At 37.8% G+C, this 23696-nt stretch overlaps 1 long non-coding RNA gene across 3 annotated transcripts; it reads left to right on the forward strand.

Annotated features, from left to right (window-relative positions):
- The first annotated feature begins 4571 nt into the window (after positions 1-4571).
- Positions 4572-8822, forward strand: LOC127171064 (uncharacterized). Of its 3 annotated transcripts, none has more exons than XR_007828450.1 (6): positions 4572-4888; positions 6006-6050; positions 6133-6209; positions 6354-6476; positions 6568-6651; positions 8697-8822. It is a non-coding gene; the product is annotated as an uncharacterized LOC127171064 (long non-coding RNA). The 3 variants fall into 3 exon arrangements; XR_007828451.1 differs by lacking the exon at positions 4572-4888 and adding an exon at positions 5815-5837; XR_007828449.1 differs by lacking the exons at positions 4572-4888; positions 6006-6050 and having other exon boundaries at positions 6096-6209.
- Positions 8823-23696: the final 14874 nt, after the last annotated feature.

The raw sequence follows: 23696 nt of genomic DNA on the forward strand, positions 1-23696 counted from the left end.
GGGAAAGAAAATTCCCGAGTCTATTATACAAACATTGGAGGAGGACAAGGTAATACTGAACAAAACAAATGAACCCACTGCATGTAAAACGTGGAGGAGATGGGACCAGGAAGACAGGCAAGAACATCGGTGGTGAAAGATTTTTGGATGGGACAAGAGCATCCAGATGTCCAGACAGGGCCAGCACAGAAGGTGAGGAACACAGAACAATGTGCAAACAAATCCGGAAGTATAAAAAAACACACACTTTAAAAAGTGAACCTGTGCAGTTGTTGCTTTAAGGAGGTATTTCTATTTGATACTACCTATAATTCAAATTTTGTTGTTGTAACCTACTCCGATCAAGATTATGCAACAAGGACAAGAGAATGTTATTTCAACTTAAATCAATTACGTTGACCCAACATACAACTCTCAATAAAGCTCAGAACAAACAAATTCAAAACAGACTGATTTAGTGCATTTGGGTTTGATTATTAAGTGGTGATGACTCAGTCATCATGCAGTGGTTAGAATCACAAATCATATTTAGTGGCTAATGTCTGAGAATATTAGCTGTTATAGCAGTCAGATATTGCAATTTTTCCCTTTCATTATGTATATTACCTGCATGTTGTTTCTGACTCACACAAAGATCAAGAATGGTGACAATCAATGCAAACTAATAAATCTGAATAACACACTTCTGACGTGTTTTGTGACCATTACTTGGCAATACAATCCTCATCTCACTAAATTTTCTCTAGCACTTTCAGTTGCAACAAATGCACTTTAGAAACACACAGTTACAGCAGCCAGAAAAAAATACTTTCAAAAAAGTCAAGGATAAACAGCCTAACTGAAGCAAATGCTTATCTCCACAACGGTGGCTTCAGACTTTATTACTGTCAATAAAAGATCAACATCTAAACCTTCTAAAAGTTTTGTATGACATTGTCTCCGCTGACATTCAGGGCTGTAGAGGTCGTCTCTAGGTGCCGATCCACCGTCTGGGCTGGGTACGGACTGGATCCGGGGGACTGCAGTGACCATCTGATCTGGATACGGACTGGATCTGGTGGTTAAAGTGACCTCGGAATAAGAGAGAAACAGACTAATATTAGCGTAGATGCCATTCTTCTTACGATGCACTGAGTACATTGGGTGTTATGGGAAGTGTTCCCAGTTCCAGTTGACCTAATTAACTAACAATCCATTAACGAATCTGAATTTTAGAAATGTGTTAGGCCCAATCCCAATTCTACCCCTTACCCCTACACTTTCCCCTACCCCTCTGTTTGGTGCGTTCACGCATAGGGGTAGGGGTGTCTCAATTCTCTTTTGGTTGGAGGGGTAGGGGAAGGGGACGGGCTAGATAGCCCTCCAAACAAAGATTTTTCGGGACCTCACTTCAAATGAAGGGCTAAGAGAAATTTCCAACATGGCTGCTCACTCGAGCAAGCAGGCCCATAAATGTAAGTAATTTTTGCCATTAAAAAGGTTTTTCATTACATTTTTTGATTATATGTATATTACCTTCAACCTTGTGTTTGTGTTTACGGTGATGTTCTGTAAAGAAATGTTTGCAAAAAAAAATCGCTAAAGTTTGCTAGCGGATAGCACTGATTGCACGATATTAGAAAATACATTTTTATGTCATATACCCGGTGACTTGACTGCATGTTAGAAACAAATATGAAAGTCCAGAGGCAAGGCAATTTGCTTTAACCACGCATGTGGTAACGCATTGTTTTGTTTTGCTTACGGCCATTTGTGTACATGTAAATGAACTGTGCTTACAGTATTCGTACTTTTTGCAACATGACAACAGTTTTGTAACTTATATTCTGTATAAGGACGGTGCATGTCCTCTGACATAACGTTAGGAGCTACCGACGACATATGATGACGTATGACAGTGTAGTAGTGGTGTCCCATTTCTTAGGGGAAAATTTTTAACCCTTCCCCTTTCCACTTTGTTTCAAGGGGCAAGGGGTAGGCAAAGGGGTAGAAAATAGAATTGGGATTGGGCCTTAATGTGTTATGTGTAAGCCAGGTTAAAGAGATGGGTCTTTAATCTAGATTTAAACTGACAGAGTGTGTTTGCGTCCTGAACAGTGTTAAGTAGATTGTTCCAGAGTTTGGGCGCTAAATAAAGAAAATTAAGACTTTGATATTCTAGGTATTGTCAAATTGCCAGAGTTTTGAGAATGCAGCGGATGTGCTATTACTATTGTGTATCTATACTATTGTGCTGAAGGGTAGAGTCTGTGCTTCAGTCAAACAGAAGCCCAAGAAACATTAACGTTATGCTGCATGTTGTGCAGTGATAATTAAATTAGCTCATGCATGTTTGCTGTTGGTAGCTAATGGTTAACTGCAAGAGATTTATATTTTACTCAGTGTTTCTCAGTGATAATTTGGGAGTGTTGTTTCTATTAACGGTAAATGTTTAGCAACCTGTGCTGCCATGCATTTCACCGTTTTGTTTGTTTTTGTTTTTACAGTGTGGAAAAGGACTTTCATCATTTAAAATGAAAAAAAAAGATTCTGTTAAACTTAATTTTAATCTTTTTACCTAACTAGATCAGATTACATCTCTTATCAGTTATGCTTCAGTAAAACTTGTCTTTTCAGGTTGGCTGAATTAAGTTATAATCAGTGTTGTGAATTTTTTTCTTAGAGACCAGGAGACATTTTGGATATCTTGAAGCAGAAGTTTCTCTTTATTCAGATACTCGCTGCGTGGTGCTGCAGTCATCAAAAAGTCGTCTGACAAAAAGCTCAGCACAGTAGAGTATATAGGTTTCGAGGGGGAGGAGTACATAGAGGTGGAATCAATCTAAACAAAGCATGCAAATGCAGTACAGGAAATCAGCCCAGTAAAAGATTTTTCCCAGCCTTGATCTATTTAGCATACAAGTGTCATTCAAATGCATAGGTGCTTAAACAAAAGGCACAGTTGTACCTTGAGCTTAGACTTCACACTTAACTTGGGAAAACCTGCCAGATGTTCAGGAACTGCATAAAGACAAAATGTTACTGTCTCAGGGCCTGGGCTGCCTGCTCTTAGACTGTCACAATATACATAACTTTTTCAGTTCATCTTGTTATATTGGAACCTATAACAAATATGCATAGGATAGGCATATTTTAAACAGATTCTTAAATTTGTAATCCTTCAGTCCCCCCTTTGAGAGTTCTAATAACTCTCACATTATTCAAATTTAAACCTCCATAAATCCATTCTATAGCCTATGTTTGTTAACATTAAGCCCCATCTTCCATTTATGTAACTTGAAATAGTTACAGGCACATTTATCTTATTCTGTGTCTTGTCCTAGATTTAATTAGGTGTAATAGTTCTTTTCAGAACCATAACTGTTGACACATACGACATGGATGGTAACATGTCATACAAGCTACATGTTGACACAGAAAACCATGTAGCGTAAGAGTGGAAGTCCTGACGTCCATGGCGCCTGAATAGCTGTGCAGTCTGTAGTTTTCTGTAGTCCATTTCCCACGTAGATTCACACAGATGACTCTTTGTCTACATGAAGCTTGTTCATGGATGTCTGAGGTGATGCTTTACTCCAGGATGCTGCTTTTGAAGACATCATGGCATGTACACAAACCTGCAACACAAGAAAACAGAGAAACAGCAGACCAGCAGTATTCATGCGTAGACATTTTTAGACTTCTGTTGATCGTATAGTGGTTTTAAGTCTAGTGATCGTATAGTGGTTTTGTTGACCTAGTCTTAAGTCATTTGACACCTATGGACCAGTGAGGTGGGGACAAACTACTGAGAGGGGAAAAATCTATGAGGAAATCTTCACCACAGGGTTGGCCCCCGAGGCCTGTTGCATGTCGGTTCTTCCCTGGGCTCCTCACTGGCCTGTGTGTCCTAGTCTGTCTCTGTAGTTGGTGCAATCACTCCATCCTCTAATGAAACATCAGTCATAGCAAACATCATAACCCATAGAGGATAGGTGAGTGACTACCCTAGTGAAAAAAAAGTATACTTTATTGTATTTGTAATATATTTCCTGTTTCAATAGTACATTGCAAATATACTAACCAAAAGTTGTACTAACTTTAAATATATTATAAGTGTATTACCACCATGCTTTTACCTATTTTCACAATACAACTTTTAACACACTTTAAAATAATTGTAATTTAGTATATTTTCTAAAAAAATATATTTTCTAAAAATATACTTGAAATGTAGTTTTGTTTGTTGTGTATTTATTTGCACTTTATGTAAATATATTTTAGTATTATTTTTAACTGTGTGCTGAAATGTAACAATGCATTGAAAGTATACTTTTAAAGTACATTATTAAAGAACTTGTTAGTATGCTTTAAGTAAAATTTTGGAGTAATTTTTAAGTGTACTTCATGCTTACAACAGAAAGTAATAAAACATATGATAAATGCATTTAAAGCCCATTTTAAAACATTATTAAATGAAGTGTATGCATACATACAAAATGCTACTCTTGTAATTGTGATTTAAGTATTTTAATAAATTGATACAATGTCACAGAGGGGTCCATGTACATCAATGCATTTATAATTTTATACCAACAGCACACCATACGAACACTAGAAAAAGTGTTCTAGACTGTAAAACCAAATAGTATTCCTTGCTATAAAAATACTAGTAAGTTTACTCTATTTTAACCAAAATGTTGAGTTTACTAATTTTTTTTTCATTGCTGAAATATTACAACAGATAGTTCCCATAACTAATGAAATTTAAGTAAAATTACTCAAAATGTCCAAGACATGCTGTTACGCATGCGCACTGGGCGACAATTGCCCCTCCCCCACGTCGCAGAAGCACAACGGCTGAAGACTCAACGTGTGTTTGCAGAGGATCTATTTCGGTAAAATCAAGGTAAAAGCTTTTAATTTAAGTCTCATTTTTTGCTTGCTAGTCCTTATGATGGTTAGATTTTATGCACTTTGTTGCATATTGTTTTGTGGAACATCTTAGCCCATTCAAAGAACTCAAACACGGTTGACCCTGCACATTATTTGAAGCGATTTCTGTTCAAACCAGTTAACTTAATGTCCACTTCATATCTGTAAAATTAGCTGCCTGGTTGTCTATTAATTACTATGTTATCCATTTGTGCTAGTGATAAGTTACGAGAATAGGAGTAATTTGAACGACGGTTGTTTCATGTGACGTTTTGCAGAATTCAAAATTCAGTGAGAAGTAAACAAAACACTTCAAACGAGGAGATCGTTTTTAATTTCGTAAACGCTTAGCATATGCTGTAGGATATTTTATTCTGGACGCGGTACATTCGAATGAGGAGCTCAGAGACACCGCCGCATTCACGCTAGAGAGCGCGCAATCCGGTCCGTGTACAAACGGATGGAAAAGAACGCTACATCTTCAGACGGGTTCTTTTAAAATAACTCTTTTTAACTTGACACGGCGATTTTGAAAGCAACTATGAGTGCTAAACTCTAGTCAAGCCGTAGCATTATTTGTTAGAAATACCTGGTTGCGACGAAAATAGTATGCGTGCTTAGTATGATAATTACGGTAATGTGCAGGCAGTAACAAACAACACGCATTCTGAGATTGTCAACGAGTCTTTAGCAGACCCATCACCCCCACCTCCTCAAGCACAGTATATATAACATTGAAACTTATTTAAATGTAAGTTAACGATCTTAGTTTTAAAATACCAGATGTTTCCATTTACATTACATAAGAAAAAACACTCTATACATTTGGTTTTGTTTGTTCAGTGTTCACTGATTTTTGATTGATGGATAACACTTTTTTATTATTTTAGAATAGCAGCTGATGACTGCTGTGCAGTGGAAATGTAAGTTCAGATGCTTTAGTTTATGTTTGTTACAAGTGCTATGTTTGTGACATAACAGACATTCTTTACATTTGTGTTTTATACTTTGCAGAGAGGATCTACTTAGATAAATATGAGATGAATGCAGTAAATGAGACTTAAAAGCATTTATTTCATTTTCTTCCACAGATCGATCATCTTGATAAAACCTCAGTATATCATCAGGAGCAACAGGTATTAATTTTGTGCTCCTTGATATGTTTTTTCCCTCCAAAAAATGGACAGTCTCTGACTTAAATTTTATCAATCACCAAAGGCCACATATTCAGCTAAAAATCTTCTTTGCTGTTCTGCTGAAGAAAAATACTCATGAACATCTTGGGTGGCGTAAGGGTGAGTAAATTAATAGCTAATTTTTATTTTTGGGTGAACCTGTTTTTCATTTCCAAAATTTTCAAAACCCTATTCCTTTTCAAAAAGTGTGTTTATGGATTGTGTCCTTCAAAATGTTAATAGCCACTCAATGTTTGTTCTTAGATCTTTGCAGGATTCAGTCGCATATCTCGGATCTGAGTTCTGCGCAGCACTGGACACAGACTCTGCACTTTTGACATTTTCTAGAAAAAAGGATTTTAAATTTCACATCAAGTTAATTAAAAGGTATTTCTTTATCATGTTGACTGTAGTTGTCATCTTTAAATCATGATTTGCTTATGATTGTTATCCTCAGCCTGTCTCTATTTTTTCATAGTCATCTGATGTTTCCACTGCAGTACTTCAGGGCCTTTCAGTCATCCTGGAGGATGACCCACAGGAATTTTACAGGATGTGTTTCGTAAGTATTACTGGATTTTTTGCTCTCATCATTTTGTTTTATTCAATATGAATATAGTTCTGGTTATGAAAAATTGTCAAAGGTTCTGTGTATTTTTTTTTTTTTTTTAGTTTTGCAGTAGATGCTATATTTGTCTTTTGTGAAACAGTTTATTACTGAAATTGGTGTAAATGCTTTAAATTCGTGAAATTGTGTTGAGTGATCACAAACATCATTACACACTTTGAAATAAACTTCTTGAAATAAAGAGCCTAGTTCACCCAAAAATGGAAATTAGCCCATGATTTACTCACTCTCAAGGCATCCTCGGTGTATATTAGGGCTGCACGATAAATCACATGTGATTGTCATGTGCATCTCGACAGTAAAGACAGTTCTGTGATTAGTAGTAAATCTCTATCACATGCATTCAGATGGAGCGGAATTTAATACACAGAGCCTTAGTTCACTGACAAGCTACGCAATATCGCGTTCATAATCGAATGCGATTCACCTGCGCGTATGAACGCGATATTGCGTAGCTTGTCAGTGAACTAAGGCTCTGTGTAATCACATAACCGTCTTTACTGACAAGATGCGCATGACAATCGCATGCAATTTATCGTACAGCCCTATTGTATATGACTTTCTTCTTTCAGACCAATACAATCAGAGTTATATTAAAAAATATCCTGGCTCTTCCAAGCTTTATAATGTCAGTGGGTGGCTGTTTCTGTTCAACAGTTTAATGAAGTGCAGTAAAATGCGTCCATCCATAATAAAACGTGCCTCACACGGCTCCGAGAGGTGAATACAGGCCTTCTGTAGCGAATATATGTTTTTGTACGAAAAATGTCCATATTTAAAACTATACACTTTTCTCTCACTTCCGCTAACTGCCATAGGCAGAAGCCATCCCGGGCAGCTGATGTAGGATGTACGTGTGCGTATGCGCCGGTGATTAGTGACAAACATGGAAGCACAGGACAGAGCGAAATGAAACACCAGTAACGAATTAGAAGTACAAAACAAAGATCCATAAAGAAGAATGTCGGAGGATTTCAATATAAACCAAGAGCAGACTGGTTTTCTTTTGCTAAAGTAAGGAAATTTTGCTTCCTTTGCTCCTGTAAACAAACTTTTCTTTGCTAGTCGAAACTTACATTTCGACTAGCATATTTACACCAGCGCATGCACACAAACGTCCTACAACATCCACCTGGAAAGGCTTGCACGTATGACAGTTAGTGGAAGTGAGAGAAAAGTGTTTAAAACTTTTTAAATGTGTATATTTTTCTTACAAAAATGCATCAATCCACTACAGAAGACCTTTATTCATGTGTGAGGCACATTTTATTATGGATGGATGCGCTTTCTTGCACTCATTTTGAACTGTTGAACAGAAACACCTGCCCATTGCCATGGAAAGCGTGGAAGAGCCAGGACATTTTTTAAATGTTACTCTGATTGGATTGGTCTAAAAGAATGAAGTCATACACACCTAGGATGCCTTGAGGGCGAGTAAATCATGGGCTAATTTTAATCTTTGGTTTGGGTGAACAAACCCTTTAAGATAAAATCATGTAAATGATGGGTGTGATCCATCACTCCATAACAAGAGAGAAAATGCTCTTAGCATTCTTAGCATGTTGAAAAAAAAAAAAAAAAAGTTCTGTGAATTCACATCTATAATGTTGAAAACAATGTACAAAACATTTAGTCCATGGAACTTGTGTGTAATATTCCAAGACTTCCAAGACAAGGCATGCAGTAATAGTTGACACAAATGATAATTTACACTTTTGCTCTGATTTAAATTATGTATTGTGAAATGTCACTGTCACACTATAAATCTCGTCTTTGGTGATCATAATTTAAAGCTTAATTACATTTCCTTGTACTTGATGTTTGCACAGATCATTGTACACTCACTCTGGTCATCAATATGAATCAGTTTGCTTATAAATTAAAAGCATTAAAAGTTCCTTGTCAATATATGCTTTTAGAACATTTCCAGTATTGAAATGAAGAAATTTACACTCTATCTATTTTATTTCTGTACTTAGGATGTGGATGCAGACTTCAGTCAAGCAGTTGTAGACCTGCTCACAGTTCTACCAGAGGACATGCCCTCATTGTGGATGCAATAAAGGCAATCATGGAGGGAAGAATTGTCATGAATGGGTTTTAAAGGCCTGTATTTTATTTTCGCTGTTCTGTTTGCATGCCATTCTGAAAATGCTCTATTGTTTAACAGTGTTCCAGTGGGTCCAGATAATGTTATGACAACAAAGTGCTGTTTAGTTAAGAAGTCTGTAAAGAGTATTATAAGAACACAGATGTTTTAAAAGCTAATTTTTATTATTGTGATATTCTTAAAGTTTTTTACAAAAATAAACTGTTGAGAATTTCAAACTTGTATTAAGTTCATTTCATGCTGGTTGAACGAATAAAAATACGTTCAGTTTACTTAAAGAAAATGTGGAAACCGATTGCACAAAATGTTTTAAGTTCCCATAGCTTAAAATGGCAGATTAAATCCATGTTGAGAATAACAGCATTTAAGATGTTTGCACAACACAAAATAACACTGCTAGGTAAATAGAATTAATAAAGTAATCTTACTATTAAATCTTAAGTAAGATTAGTAAATGTCCTGGAGTATGTTAACTAGAAATGACATTAAACTAACTTGATATTTATTAGTTCATTTACTCTGTAAGAGTTTGCTTTCTTTACTTTAAACTGATTATTAAATTAACTTTAGTTTTACCTTTAAGTTTGCTTTAACAAAATAAGGCAATTGGTTTCCAAACTTCTTTTTAAGTAAGCTGAACTTATTAGGATTTACAGTGTACGGGACAGGAAGTTCAGCTACTAGTTTGTGATGTCACAAGTACAGCCAAGTAAACACTATTGCATGGCCAACAATTGAATTTCACTCAAACTGTTTTAATGACCCTGACAACGAGTGCATTCAGCATTGGGGAAAAATTTGCATATTTTTACTCAAAAATAATATATTTATGGTGTGTTTCTTGTATATTTTGAAGACACCCTTAATTAATTTGTAATATACTTGTAATACAAACAAAGTACACTTTAATATCACTAATCAAGCATGCAATTAGCTTACAGCATATACTTACTTAAAGTATACTAAGTATACTTGAAGTTGTTCCAATTTAGCACATAAAAGTACACTAAATACACTTACAGTTATGCTTTACTACAATTTAATTACAACTAAAATATACTTAGCACAAAATTAGTTGTTCCAAAATAGCACACTTCAAGTTAACTAATCAGTAACACACTTGAAGTATACTGACAATTAGTCTGGCTGCAAGTATACTTAGCATATTTTTTTTCACTAGGGTAGAGTGTGCTGTAGTATTGTTTTTGGCTGTGAGAGTACTTAACCAGAGTCCCCCAGTGGGAGGAAGTCAACTTCCTTTTGTTCTATTTACAAAGAATCTTTTCGTCTTTGTTGTAGATTACTGGGGTGATTAAGAACTCACAGCCTTAACAGTTAGCACCTCAGCAAGCTGCCCCACGAGTTTGGTGTAGTGGGGAGGGTCTGCTTCTGATTTACACTGTTCATTTCTCTTACATACTTTTTGTTTGTCCTACACTCTTTCATCCAGTGTTCAAGTTTACCACAGTAATGACAACTGCCCTCCCTCTTAGGGCAAACATTTATAATTAATATTTGGCATGGCAGTGTGCGTGGGCTCGGTGTCAAAATAATAATAATAAAAAACATCAACAGCTCTGGGTCTGGAGCAAACACTGGACTGAAGTTCGGGCCAGATTCAGGGAGGTCAGATCCTCTTCCATCTCACCCAGAGTGAAGCCAGCTCTACAAAGTTACCATGAATGAATAGTTGTGATTTTAACAGGTTGTGTAATCTGACACCAGGGCAGGGTCGGGGCAGTTAACTTGATAAGCAAAACTTATGGGTATGGTCACCGAGGGATTGATCGCCATAGGCAATGAAAAGCAGTTTTACGGCCACTGGATCCATTTTGTGGGTCAGTTATTCTGTCATGATTGAAGGGGAGAATTGAGGCGTGGATCTGAGGCTTTTTATCAAATAAACATATATACATATTATATAATATATAAATATAAATAAATATAGAAAATAACCAGTTAAGAATGAACAAAAACACAGGTCTATAAGTACACAGGGAAAATGACTAACTAAATTAGACACAGGTAAAACTGATCAGAAACCATGGAAACTTATAAGAACAGGAACTAAACACAGGAAATGGGAACATGAAAACAATGGAACAAATGCAAACTAAGAGTTAACCAATAAATCTACAGTAACTAAAACAATTCTTTCAGTTGACCTTTGACATCAGTTACTACACAAAATTCAACCAAACATACAGTAACTTAAAGTTTGCTGGAAACACGTATGTTGAAATAGCAGTGGTTATTATATCCTATTTTCAACCATGCGTAATGTAAAATTTGCAGGAATCTTGCATGTTGAAATAGCTATGAGTGCAATTTCCTATTTCATTCAAGTATAACAACGTTTGCTGGAATCTTGTATGTTGAAATAGCAGTGAGTGGTATTTCCTATTTTCAACCAAGCATAATGTAAAATTTGCTGGAATCTAACATGTGAGTAACACTGCAGTAATGGTCACTGAGTAATCATGTACTAATAATTGAATTAATACTTACTTCAGCATGAACTTACGATTAGTAAATACATAAACTAATAATGAACCATTGAAGCATTATCCATAACTATGACTGGATTCATACATAAATAATAATAGCAGCCATAACTACATGTTAGTAAATGTTTGATAATTAATGCATTAATTAAAATTTAGGGGGGAACTAAATCAGTCGGGCTCCATAAGAACAAATAAGAAATGCTCTGACTTTGAAATAAATATGTTTTAAAATTGTTTTCGTTTAAACTATAATATCATAATCTGCCATCTGCAGAATTGTGACATACAGTTGGAAAGGCATGATCACCCCGTTTAATCAAATGTGGAAAAACTATGACTAATAACTCTGACAATTAATAATGTACATTGTATAGGGGATTTTCCGTAAGTTATGTACAGTAATTAACCATGTGTTTTGTTTGTTTAAATGTATATAGTTAGAATTGAATTAGTTTATGGGAACACAATATTTTACATGTAATAATGAAAGTAAACAACTCACCTGCCTAGATATCAATGCTTTATGTCATGTCAAAATCAATCTTGAAATGTCCTGAAAACATGAGGAATGTGTAGGTTTTTAGTGAGCTTGATGAAATAAAAGTTATATCTTTGTGTCTGTGACAATATTTACCGAGCTTTGATGACTGGAAATCAAAAAAAAAAAAAAAAAAAAAAAAAAATGTTGAAAAGAACAGTTGAACATCTGTACACAAATAAGTTGTAACTGCCTTTAGTTATATTTTGGAATAATTGTAAAAATGCATAAAACCACTATGAAATGTATAATTGGTATTAAAAAATAGCTTGTATAGCAGTGCATATTTACTGTGCCCTGAAAATAACTCAGCATACAGCCATTATTGTCAAAATAGCTGGCAAGTGAGTACACCCTACGTGATAAGAGCACTATGTCATTTAACCATGCAAAGCCACATGTCCTATTCATCATGTTATTGTTTTTGTCTGCTTGACCATACAAAGTTGTGTATCTTGTATTAGAGCAGTTAAAATGTGGTGCTTTGAGTACAATTCTCTCATACTGACCACTGGATGTTCAACAAGGTACCTCATGGCAAAGAACTCTCTGAAGATTTGACAATTAGAATTGTTGCTCTCCACAAAGATGGCCTCCACAAAGAGGTTCAGTAACAACCTGAAACTGAGTTACAGTATTGTGGCCAGGGTCATACTGATGTTTTCCAAGAAGGGTTCCATTCGGAAGAGTCAATCAACGAAGTCGAGTGCTCATTCTGTGCGTCAGGTGCAGAACCTGGTTTCAAAAAACAGATGCATGAGTGCTGCCAGCATTACTTTAGAGGTTGCAGAAGTAGAAGGTCCACTTGTCAGTGCTCAGACCATACGCTGCACACTGCAACAAGTTGGCTTGCATTGGCGTCATCCAAGAAGGAAGCTGGCTTACAAGAAAGCCTGCAAAAACAGTTTGCTGAAGACAACCTGTCCAAGAGCATGAATTACTGGAACCATGTCTGTGTTCTGATGAGACTAAGATAAACTTTTTTGGCTCAGATGGTGTCCAGCATGTGTAGTGATGCCCTGGTGAAGAGTACCAAGAAAATTGTGTCTCTCCTACAGTCAAGCATGGTGGTGGTAGCATCATGGTCTGGGGCTGCATGAGTGCTGCTGGTACTGGGGAGCTGCGGTTCATTGAGGGAAACTTGGATTCCATTATGTACTGTACATTTCTGAAGCAGAGCATGATGCCTTCCCTTCAGAAACTGGGCTGAACGGCAGTTTTTCAATATGATAATGACCCCAAACACACCACCAAGATGCCAACTGCCTTGCTGAGGAAGGTGCAGGTGAAGGTGATCTAACCTGAACCCTATTGAGCACCTATGAGGCATACTCAAGCAGAAGGTGGAGAAGCACCATATGTCTAACATCCAGCAGCTCCATGATGTCATTATAGAGGATTTGAAGAGGATTCCAGCAACAACCTGTGCAGCTCTGGTGAATTCCATGCGCAGAATGATTAAGGCAGTGCTAGATAACAATGGTGCTAACACAAAATATTGACACTTTAGACACAGTTTTGACAAGTTCACTTAGGGTGTACTCACTTTTGTTGCCAACTGTTTTGACAATAATGGCTGTATGTTGAGTTATTTTTAGGGGACAGTAAATATACACTGTTATACACCTGCACATTGACTACTCTAAAATATATCGAAGTTTCATTTCTATAGTATTCACCCTTAAAAAGACATACTAAATGATAGGGTGTACTCACTTTGGTGAGATACTGTATATACTTTGTTGAAGCACCTTTGGCACCAATTACAGCCTCAAGTCTTTTTGAGTATGATGCTACAAGGTTGAGACACCTATTTTTGGGCAGTTTTTCCCATTCTTCTTTGCAGGACATCTCAAGCTTCATCAGGTTGGATAGGGAGCGTCAATGCATTGCCATATTCAGATCTCTCTAGAGATGATCAATCTGGTTCAAGTCTTAGCTCTGGCTAGACCACTAAAGGACATTCACAGAGTTGTACCATAGCCACCTCTTTGTTATCTTGGCTGTGTACTTAGGGTCATTGTCCTGTTAAAAGTTCATCTCTTTCAACTTGCCTCCAGTGGATCATTACCATTACAGGAAACTAATCTTGTATTTTCTAATAATATTACCAAGGGGCAGCATGTATATTGAAAAATAGCAGAGGACCTAGGACAGATCCTTCTGGCACTCCATACTCTACTGGTGATAACTGAGATGACTCCCCATTTAAATACACAAAGTGGTAGCGATCGGACCAGTAGGATCTAAACCATCTTAAAGCCTGCCCTTGAATACCTGCATAGTTTTGTAGTCAACCTATGAGTATGTCATGATCTAAAGTCATTAGTGATTTTAACAAGTGCAGTTTCTGTGCTATGATGGCTAACCATTTCTTTAGTTTATATTTAAATGTTGAATAATTTGTACTACTCCTTAATTCAATTGGTTGAGTATTCCAATAGTTAATGGCTCTAACTGAAAAGACTGACCGTCCAAATGTTGTATGCCTAAACTGTACAGCACAGTCTCCTAGTAACTGATCTTGTTACTCTGCCATTATTATTTTGGATGAAGTAAATAATTAGATTACTGATGTCCATGTAAATGTAGTCACTGTTATGGATACCGCTTCATTAGTTCATGATTAGTTCCCACCTGAAGTATTAAGTAAGTATTAAGCAGTTCTTTAGAACCTCATTAGGCCAGGGTATAAAGAACAGTGGATGAGCTCATAACCCTGACCAACTTCCAAATATCATTATGCTGACAGTAACAAAATTAGAAAAGGAAGTGGAAAGTTTTTAAAATGAGACTTGGTAGATATCCGAGACAAGTCAGAAAGAATGGAGCTGCAGATATTTTGGACTTTCTCACTAAAGTATGTGTAAAATTTGTTACACATCTTAACAGAAGGACAAATGTTATTTTCAGGTTTAAGAAGTTTGTTTATTGTTTTAAACAATGTCTTCTAATTAGCTGTTCTTTCATTGATCATATGTGAATAGTATGAATCTCTGATGGATTTTAGTGTAAGATGATACTCTGACTAATGTTGTTCAAACTTCAGTTTATGGAGTGCTCAGTCTTCCTTCCCTCAGCTTTAAGAGCCCAAGAGACGACTTGGGGAAAGAAACAACTTGCATAAACTGCTTAGACTAGTCTTACAAGTTAATCACACACATTTTTTATTTTGAAGGCAGTTAAATTAAAGGGTAGATATGTCTAATTTGAATTGGAATAGTAAAACTTGATTACCCCTTGGATAACTGCTAGTTAGTCAAAGTAATTTGTCTTAAAATCGTGGCTAAGTTTATCCCACTGGCTCTTGTTGTCTTAACATCAAGAACTGAAAAAAGAGGAGAGCTGTATCAATTGACAGAGTCAGTCTCAGTAAGCTCAGCAGTTAAGTTAGAGAACAGGTAAGGATCAAAGTTCTTAATATTCCTTATAACTATAAGATGCTTCTTAATTGACTAAACTACTACAAGAGTCAAAGACTCAAAAACTTGTTGGCATTTGTGGAATTGCATTGGCATCAAATCATACTTATCTGACCATTATCAGTTTGTAGCAGTAAATAAGGAGATGTCATTCTGATCACAAATTCAATATGGAGTAGTTCAGGCGGTACAACCAAAAATGTATATTACTGTATTTTTTGTTGTATATGATGTTTTTTTTTTTGTTTGTTTGTTTTCATGCATGACTGGGTGTTAACCACATTTTCTACTGATTGAGAGAGGAAATACTGCAGTAGATTGACGGAGAATGCCCCATTTTACTGTCATGAAAATTCCACACTAGTATTAATACAGGTTTGCAAGGCCCCACAAAATGATGCTGTTCATAAAAAGGTGGCACTCATGATTCTAATTCTAAAGAAGTCATGTCTCTATGTTTGTGTTGTGTCTGCGCACATGGCTCTGTTTTTGTTGTTGTCTGCCATGTGCTCCTCTTGTCCTGCCTCCTTGTTTCCTGTCACCATGCCCCTTTGTTTAGTCCTCATTTGTGTAAGTGTTGTTACCTGTTCCCCTCTTGTTTGGTCCTCATCTGTCTGATTTTTATCACCTGTTCCTCATGTTCTCTGCTTCTTTGTATTGTTCTCCCTTTCCCTCTTGTTTTGCCAGTTCGTTGTTATACTTCAGGGGTGCTCGACCCTGGTCCTGGAGCTCGACTTTCCTGCAGAGTTCAGCTTTAACCCTGACCAAATACACCTGAACCCGCTAATTAGGATCTCAAGGAGCACTTGATAATTACAGACAGGTGTGTTTGATTAGGGCTGGAACTAAACTCTGCAGGAAAGTCGATCTCCAGGAACAGGGTTGGGCACCCCTGTTCTACTTCACTGTGTTTGCTAGTTTGTCTGCCTAATTGTCAGAAGTGCATTGTTTTGTCGCTTTGCAACCTTGTGTCTTGTCCTGTCCTATCCTCTCTTGCAGGCTGAGCTCCTGGTCTACTCCCTTGTCTGCCACGCAGCTAGACCTGAGCTGTGTGAGCACGTGTTTGGAGTAGTTGAGCCCTGTGTTCCTGTCAGGACATCGCTGCTAACTTCAGGCCTCCAGCTGCGCTGCCTTTACTGCTCTCTAGCCTTCTGCCACCCTGGGCTGGACTCAGTGGCCGCTTTTCCTCAGCCTGCTAGCTCCTGTGCCTTGTTGTTACCTACTGTTTGGATTGTGTTCACCACTCCCCTCCTCACCACCTCTTGTGTCCCATCAGTAATTTCTGTCAATAAACCTGATAACACTCTTTCTGCATTTGAGTCCTCCTTCAGATATCCTGACAGAACCTCTGTCAGAACAAGCTGTTATTAAGGGGTGTGTCCTTTAAAGGGGTCATCGGATGCTAAGTTCACTTTGACATGTTGTTTGAACATTAATGTTGGGAGTGTATGTACAAATCTACCCTATAATGATAAAAATTCATGCAGTGGTTTTTAATTAATCTGTAAAAATAATATCCCCTTTTTCAAATTGAGCCATTCTCAGATGCCTGTCATTGTGGTATCACACCCACAGAGGACACTCCCACTATAGTTGATTGACATGAGCGACTTACCTCAGATCAGCTGATCAGTCCGCCCTCTTTTGTTTGGATGCCAGAGCAGGGATGTAAGTTAGACAAGAATATCTCTGATTGAGCGATTGAGGTGTTGTGTTGCTGGATGTAATAATGAACATAGTGGTCGTCATTTACTCCCGACATCCGAGCCGCTGAAGATGCAGTGGATTACGTTTGTTTGTGAAGGGAATGCACCTCCCGATCTACGTATATCTGTCTATTTTCGCGCGAATCATTCGTGATTGAGCTTCACTTACAGCAGAAGTGAGTATAACTATTTTTTTATGAATCTTTGCAATCGCCTTTCCTAATAAAGTGCTAGTTAGCAAGTTTAGCAACTATACATGGCTAAATGCGGCTAAAGTAAACAGGCTCATCACTCCACAGAGAGAAGAGAGGGGCGGGGCAAGCAGAGCTCATTTGCATTTAAAGCAGCCTCGACCAGAATGAGATGATTTTTGCAGAGCTGATTTTGGCAAGGGAAGGTAAAAAGGGTGTTGTTTTACACAACCACTGAGAATTTTTAACCAAAGTATATTATAGACTTTTCATTAAGACCCTAAAGAATCATATCAACTTGTGGAAAATGGGCATCCGATGACCCCTTTAAGGCTTATCAGTGATTAGCCACTGTCATGATTGGCTAATGTCACTGGATAGAAACTGTATCAACGCCCCCTCATTATTGCATGAGAGTGTTTTGACAACATAATCAAAATAAAATGGTTGTTTCCAGACAAAGCATTATGAAATCGTTTTCTTACAGTATGTGATGCAGCTGCAGTCAGATCTAGTACAGCTTCTTCTTTCAATGAATTTCTTTGTATACTCTCCATGACACTGTGCCTCATTTACAAAACAAAATACTTCAAACAATCCTCTGACAAAATCAGGGATGTCATTAAAAATAAAGTATCCACTTGTTTCTTATGTTGGGATCCTTTTGATATTTGTACAAAGACGCAAATGAGATGTTTAAACCAAACGCGTCAAAGTCAGTGTACTTTCACTTTAGTTGTCCGACAGACTCAAGCGCGTGGACTGTGTCAGAAAGCGAGCGCATCTGTATACTGTATCCAGTGTAGACAAGATAATCAACACTGTTTGTAATTTCTATTTGGTTTTGACGCGACACGCCAGAACCGCATTCATCGTAAACAAGTATTATTCTGTTAGGTGGCCAAAAGCCACTGGCTTTTAGACTGGCTAATAGATGACTATTTGTCTATGTGTTGCTCTGGAGGCAGTGTTTATGAAAACAACAGCGCCTGGGTGACGTCACCTTTGACCCTCAGATCCAAAATGAGCCATTTTTGAAACATGATTTAATAAACACTTTTGTTTAAAATGAGGAGGAGGTTTTGAGCTATGAAAGTTGCAGGATGTTTTGATGGTATAAAGACCGCTCAAAAATGGTTGAGCAAAGAGGGCTCAACAAAGTCAACAGTTCAGCAAACTGAGAGAAAAACCTAGACTCAGCCTTAGGAGGAGTTCTCTTCTGTGTCTTGTGTTTGGAAGGTTTAAAAACTTTTGCATGAATAAGAGTGTGATCATGTAATGTAACAAACCAAAGGATAACTAAAAAACATACTGCATGATTTGTGTTTATTAATTATTAATTGTTCATTCGTTCATTTTGACAGCCCTACTTAAAATACTTTCACACCACAGCTAGTGTATGTGTACATGCAGTATCACGTGTTCTATGAAAACAATCATGAATTTAGCACAATTGCATAAATTGGAAATGCAAACTGGATCATTTCTATGAAATCATTGCTATGGGGCTGCTAAGTGAAGCCAGTTGAAAGAGGCCTTGCATGAACAATGCAGTTAACCCCTACCCCAGCAACCAGAATTTTTCCTCTGTGTGGCCTGTTTTGTAACAAGAATTGAAAAAAAAAACTCCTTATTTTGCCATAGGCTTGTTTGTTCTGTTTTCTTAGAGTCTGATGACTTTCATTACTCAAATGCACTATTGTGGTGTTGCATCACCTTCAGAACTAAAATTGGCACACTTTCCTCAGAAGCTGCACACTCAACATCATTACTGCAAGTCACTTCCTCGAAGTAGTCAACATGCTTTTAGGGTTTTAGGCACTTTCTGCACAATTGTATAGCCTTGAGATCTAGTGGTGCTCAACTAGCAATCACAGATGTTCACTGATCCAGTTAGGATGATTACATTTATTTGACATTTTTATATGAAAGTACAAACCTCAGTGTCTGACTGCGCTACAGGCTCCACAACAAAACAGATTTCATGCTGGATGTGACCTGTAGAAATCCTGAAATTCCCTGTCTCGTTGACACACTGGACATTTTTTTGACAGAGATGATGTATTCACAGCTGTGAGGAACACAAGGACTGTTTCTCTCAGGGACTGCAACAGACACTGCACTCTTGTGATCTGCTCATCAACAACGTGATTTATTATCAAATCATTTCACTGGATTACACTCTGAATCTCAATGTCCTCTGCTCTGATGCTGTTATAAAGATTCAATCACTACTACAAACTCTGGATGAATTGTTTTCAGAGAAGTTCCTGTTGTCACTCAAGTTTTTTACATACAACAGATCCCCACATGATCCAGCTCAACTTGGGCTGCACGATTGGAAATTACGATTTTTCTAATAAATATATATATATATGATTGCAATTTAAATTTTGATTGTTCTTTCTCCTTTTTCTTTTCTTTTTTTAAAGTTGTAGGTTTGCTGTGCATATTTGTAGGGCTGCAATTTGGTCAGAAAATTGTGTAATTATATATCAATATGACAATTAATTGTTGTTATTATTATTATTAATAAACAAAAATATTAAACAATAGTGTTGTTACGGAGTGAGCAATGAAGCGTGAAGCGGGCGGATCCAACTGCAAACTTGTATTAGAGGACATCGACAAAGACATGGTCAAGGCAGGCAGGGTCAGACAGTGGCAGACAGGTGTATAGACAGCAAGACAAGAGTAGTCCGTAACACAGGCAAGGGTCGATCCACGGCAAACGTTATCTGAAGGGCGAGGCAATAGAGTATTCCAGACAGGCGAGGGTTTCGATAGGCAGGCAGCGAGACAGACAAGACGATATAACAATGCAAAGGATCAAGACTCGGATGACTAGGAAAAAGACAAGACTAGACTAGACTAGAAAACACGACTGACTAAGGCTCTGTACAGTTGCTAACACTCAACAGTGATAAACGCAAACCAATACTCGGCGATAAGTGACAGGAAGACCGGGGTTTAACTAGTGTCTCTGATTGGATGCAGGCGATAGCCACAATGGCTGATGGGAAACGTAGTCCAGGGTGAGGTGTAACAGTCAGTATGATATGAATGTCAAAGCGACCTCTGGTGGCAGACAGATTGACGTTCAGGAGTGGGTTTGTGACAGAGCCCCCCCCCCCAAGAAGCGGCTCTGGACAGACAGACGAAACGTGACGAGGCACTGGGTGGTCTGATGAGACGTGACGAGGCTCTGGATGGGCAGACGAAACGTGACTTGGCTCTGGGCGGACAGACGAGATGTGACTTGGCTCTGGGCGGACAGACGAGACGTGACTTGGCTCTGGGCGGACAGACGAGACGTGACTTGACTCATTAAGAACTGCTGTGACTTGACTTGGTTCGCGGCGACCAGTTGTGAATTGACTTGGCTCGCGACGACCAGCTGTGACTTGACTTAAATTGTGAAGATCAGCTCTGGCTGGACTCGGCTCATGAAGACCAACTGTGACGTGACTTGGTTCACTAAGACCAGCTGTGGCTTGACTTGGCTCAGCAAAATCCGTTTTGACTTTGCTTGACACAGGAACCACAGCTTTGACTTTACTTGGCTCAGGAATGGCAGCTTTGACGTTGCTTGAATCAAGAATATCTCTGATTGAGCGATTGAGGTGTTGTGTTGCTGGATGTAATAATGAACATAGTGGTCGTCATTTACTCCCGACATCTGAGCTGCTGAAGATGCAGTGGATTACGTTTGTTTGTGAAGAAAATGCGCCTCCCGATCTACATATATCCGTCTATTTTCGCGCGAATCATTCGTGATTCAGCTTCACTTACAGCAGAAGTGAGTATAAGTATTTTTTTATGAATCTTTGCAATCGCCTTTCCTAATAAAGTGCTAGTTAGCAAGTTTAGCAACTATACGTGGCTAAATGCGGCTAAAGTAAACAGGCTCATCACTCCACAGAGAGAAGAGAGGGGCGGGGCAAGCAGAGCTCATTTGCATTTAAAGCAGCCTCAACCAGAATGAGATGATTTTTGCAGAGCTGATTTTGGCAAGGGAAGGTAAAAAGGGTGTTGTTTTACACAACCATTGAGAATTTTTAATCAAAGTATATTATAGACTTTTCATTAAGACCCTAAAGAATCATATCAACTTTTGGAAAATGGGCATCCGATGACCCCTTTAAGGCTTATCAGTGATTAGCCACTGTCATGATTGGCTAATGTCACTGGATAGAAACTGTATCAACGCCCCCTCATTATTGCATGAGAGTGTTTTGACAACATAATAAAAAAAAATGGTTGTTTCCAGACAAAGCATTATGAAATCGTTTTCTTACAGTATGTGATGCAGCTGCAGTCAGATCTAGTACAGCTTCTTCTTTCAATGAATTTCTTTGTATACTCTCCATGACACTGTGCCTCATTTACAAAACAAAATACTTCGAACAATCCTCTGACAAAATCAGGGATGTCATTAAAAATAAAGTATCCACTTGTTTCTTATGTTGGGATCCTTTTGATATTTGTACAAAGACGCAAATGAGCTGTTTAAACCAAACGCGTCAAAGTCAGTGTACTTTCACTTTATTTGTCCGACAGACTCAAGCGCGTGGACTGTGTCAGAAAGCAAGCGCATCTGTATACTGTATCCAGTGTAGACAAGATAATCAACACTGTTTGTAATTTCTATTTGGTTTTGACGTGACACGCCACAATCGCATTCATCGTAAACAAGTATTATTCTGTTAGGCGGCCAAAAGCCAGTGGCCGGGGCCTACAGTGAGAAGATGACTATTTGTCGATGTGTTGCTCTGGAGGCAGTGTTTATGAAAACAACAGCGCCTGGGTGACGTCACCTTTGACCCTCGGATCCAAAATGAGCCATTTTTGAAACATGATTTAATAAACACTTTTGTTTAAAAGGAGGAGGAGGTTTTGAGCTATGAAAGTTGCAGGATGTTTTGATGGTATAAAGACCGCTCAAAAATGGTTGAGCAAAGAGGGCTCAACAAAGTCAACAGTTCAGCAAACTGAGAGAAAAACCTAGACTCAACCTTAGGAGGAGTTCTCTTCTGTGTCTTGTGTTTGGAAGGTTTAAAAACTTTTGCATGAATAAGAGTGTGATCATGTAATGTAACAAACCAAAGGATGACTAAAAAACATACTGCATGATTTGTGTTTATTAATTATTAATTGTTCATTCGTTCATTTTGACAGCCCTACTTAAAATACTTTCACACCACAGCTAGTGTATGTGTACATGCAGTATCACGTGTTCTATGAAAACAATCATGAATTTAGCACAATTGCATAAATTGGAAATGCAAACTGGATCATTTCTATGAAATCATTGCTATGGGGCTGCTAAGTGAAGCCAGTTGAAAGAGGCCTTGCATGAACAATGCAGTTAACCCCTACCCCAGCAACCAGAATTTTTCCTCTGTGTGGCCTGTTTTGTAACAAGAATTGAAAAAAAAAAAAAACTCCTTATTTTGCCATAGGCTTGTTTGTTCTGTTTTCTTAGAGTCTGATGACTTTCATTACTCAAATGCACTATTGTGGTGTTGCATCACCTTCAGAACTAAAATTGGCACACTTTCCTCAGAAGCTGCACACTCAATATCATTACTGCAAGTCACTTCCTCGAAGTAGTCAACATGCTTTTAGGGTTTTAGGCACTTTCTGCACAATTGTATAGCCTTGAGATCTAGTGGTGCTCAACTAGCAATCACAGATGTTCACTGATCCAGTTAGGATGATTACATTTATTTGACATTTTCATATGAAAGTACAAACCTCAGTGTCTGACTGCGCTACAGGCTCCACAACAAAACAGATTTCATGCTGGATGTGACCTGTAGAAATCCTGAAATTCCCTGTCTCGTTGACACACTGGACATTTTTTTGACAGAGATGATGTATTCACAGCTGTGAGGAACACAAGGACTGTTTCTCTCAGGGACTGCAACAGACACTGCACTCTTGTGATCTGCTCATCAACAACGTGATTTATTATCAAATCATTTCACTGGATTACACTCTGAATCTCAATGTCCTCTGCTCTGATGCTGTTATAAAGATTCAATCACTACTACAAACTCTGGATGAATTGTTTTCAGAGAAGTTCCTGTTGTCACTCAAGTTTTTTACATACAACAGATCCCCACATGATCCAGCTCAACTTGGGCTGCACGATTGGAAATTACGATTTTTCTAATAAATATATATATATATGATTGCAATTTAAATTTTGATTGTTCTTTCTCCTTTTTCTTTTCTTTTTTTAAAGTTGTAGGTTTGCTGTGCATATTTGTAGGGCTGCAATTTGGTCAGAAAATTGTGTAATTATATATCAATATGACAATTAATTGTTGTTATTATTATTATTAATAAACAAAAATATTAAACAATAGTGTTGTTACGGAGTGAGCAATGAAGCGTGAAACGGGCGGATCCAACTGCAAACTTGTATTAGAGGACATCGACAAAGACATGGTCAAGGCAGGCAGGGTCAGACAGTGGCAGACAGGTGTATAGACAGCAA

This window comes from Labeo rohita, chromosome 9 (genome assembly GCF_022985175.1).
Source record: "Labeo rohita strain BAU-BD-2019 chromosome 9, IGBB_LRoh.1.0, whole genome shotgun sequence".
NCBI classification, from domain to species: Eukaryota; Metazoa; Chordata; class Actinopteri; order Cypriniformes; family Cyprinidae; genus Labeo; species Labeo rohita.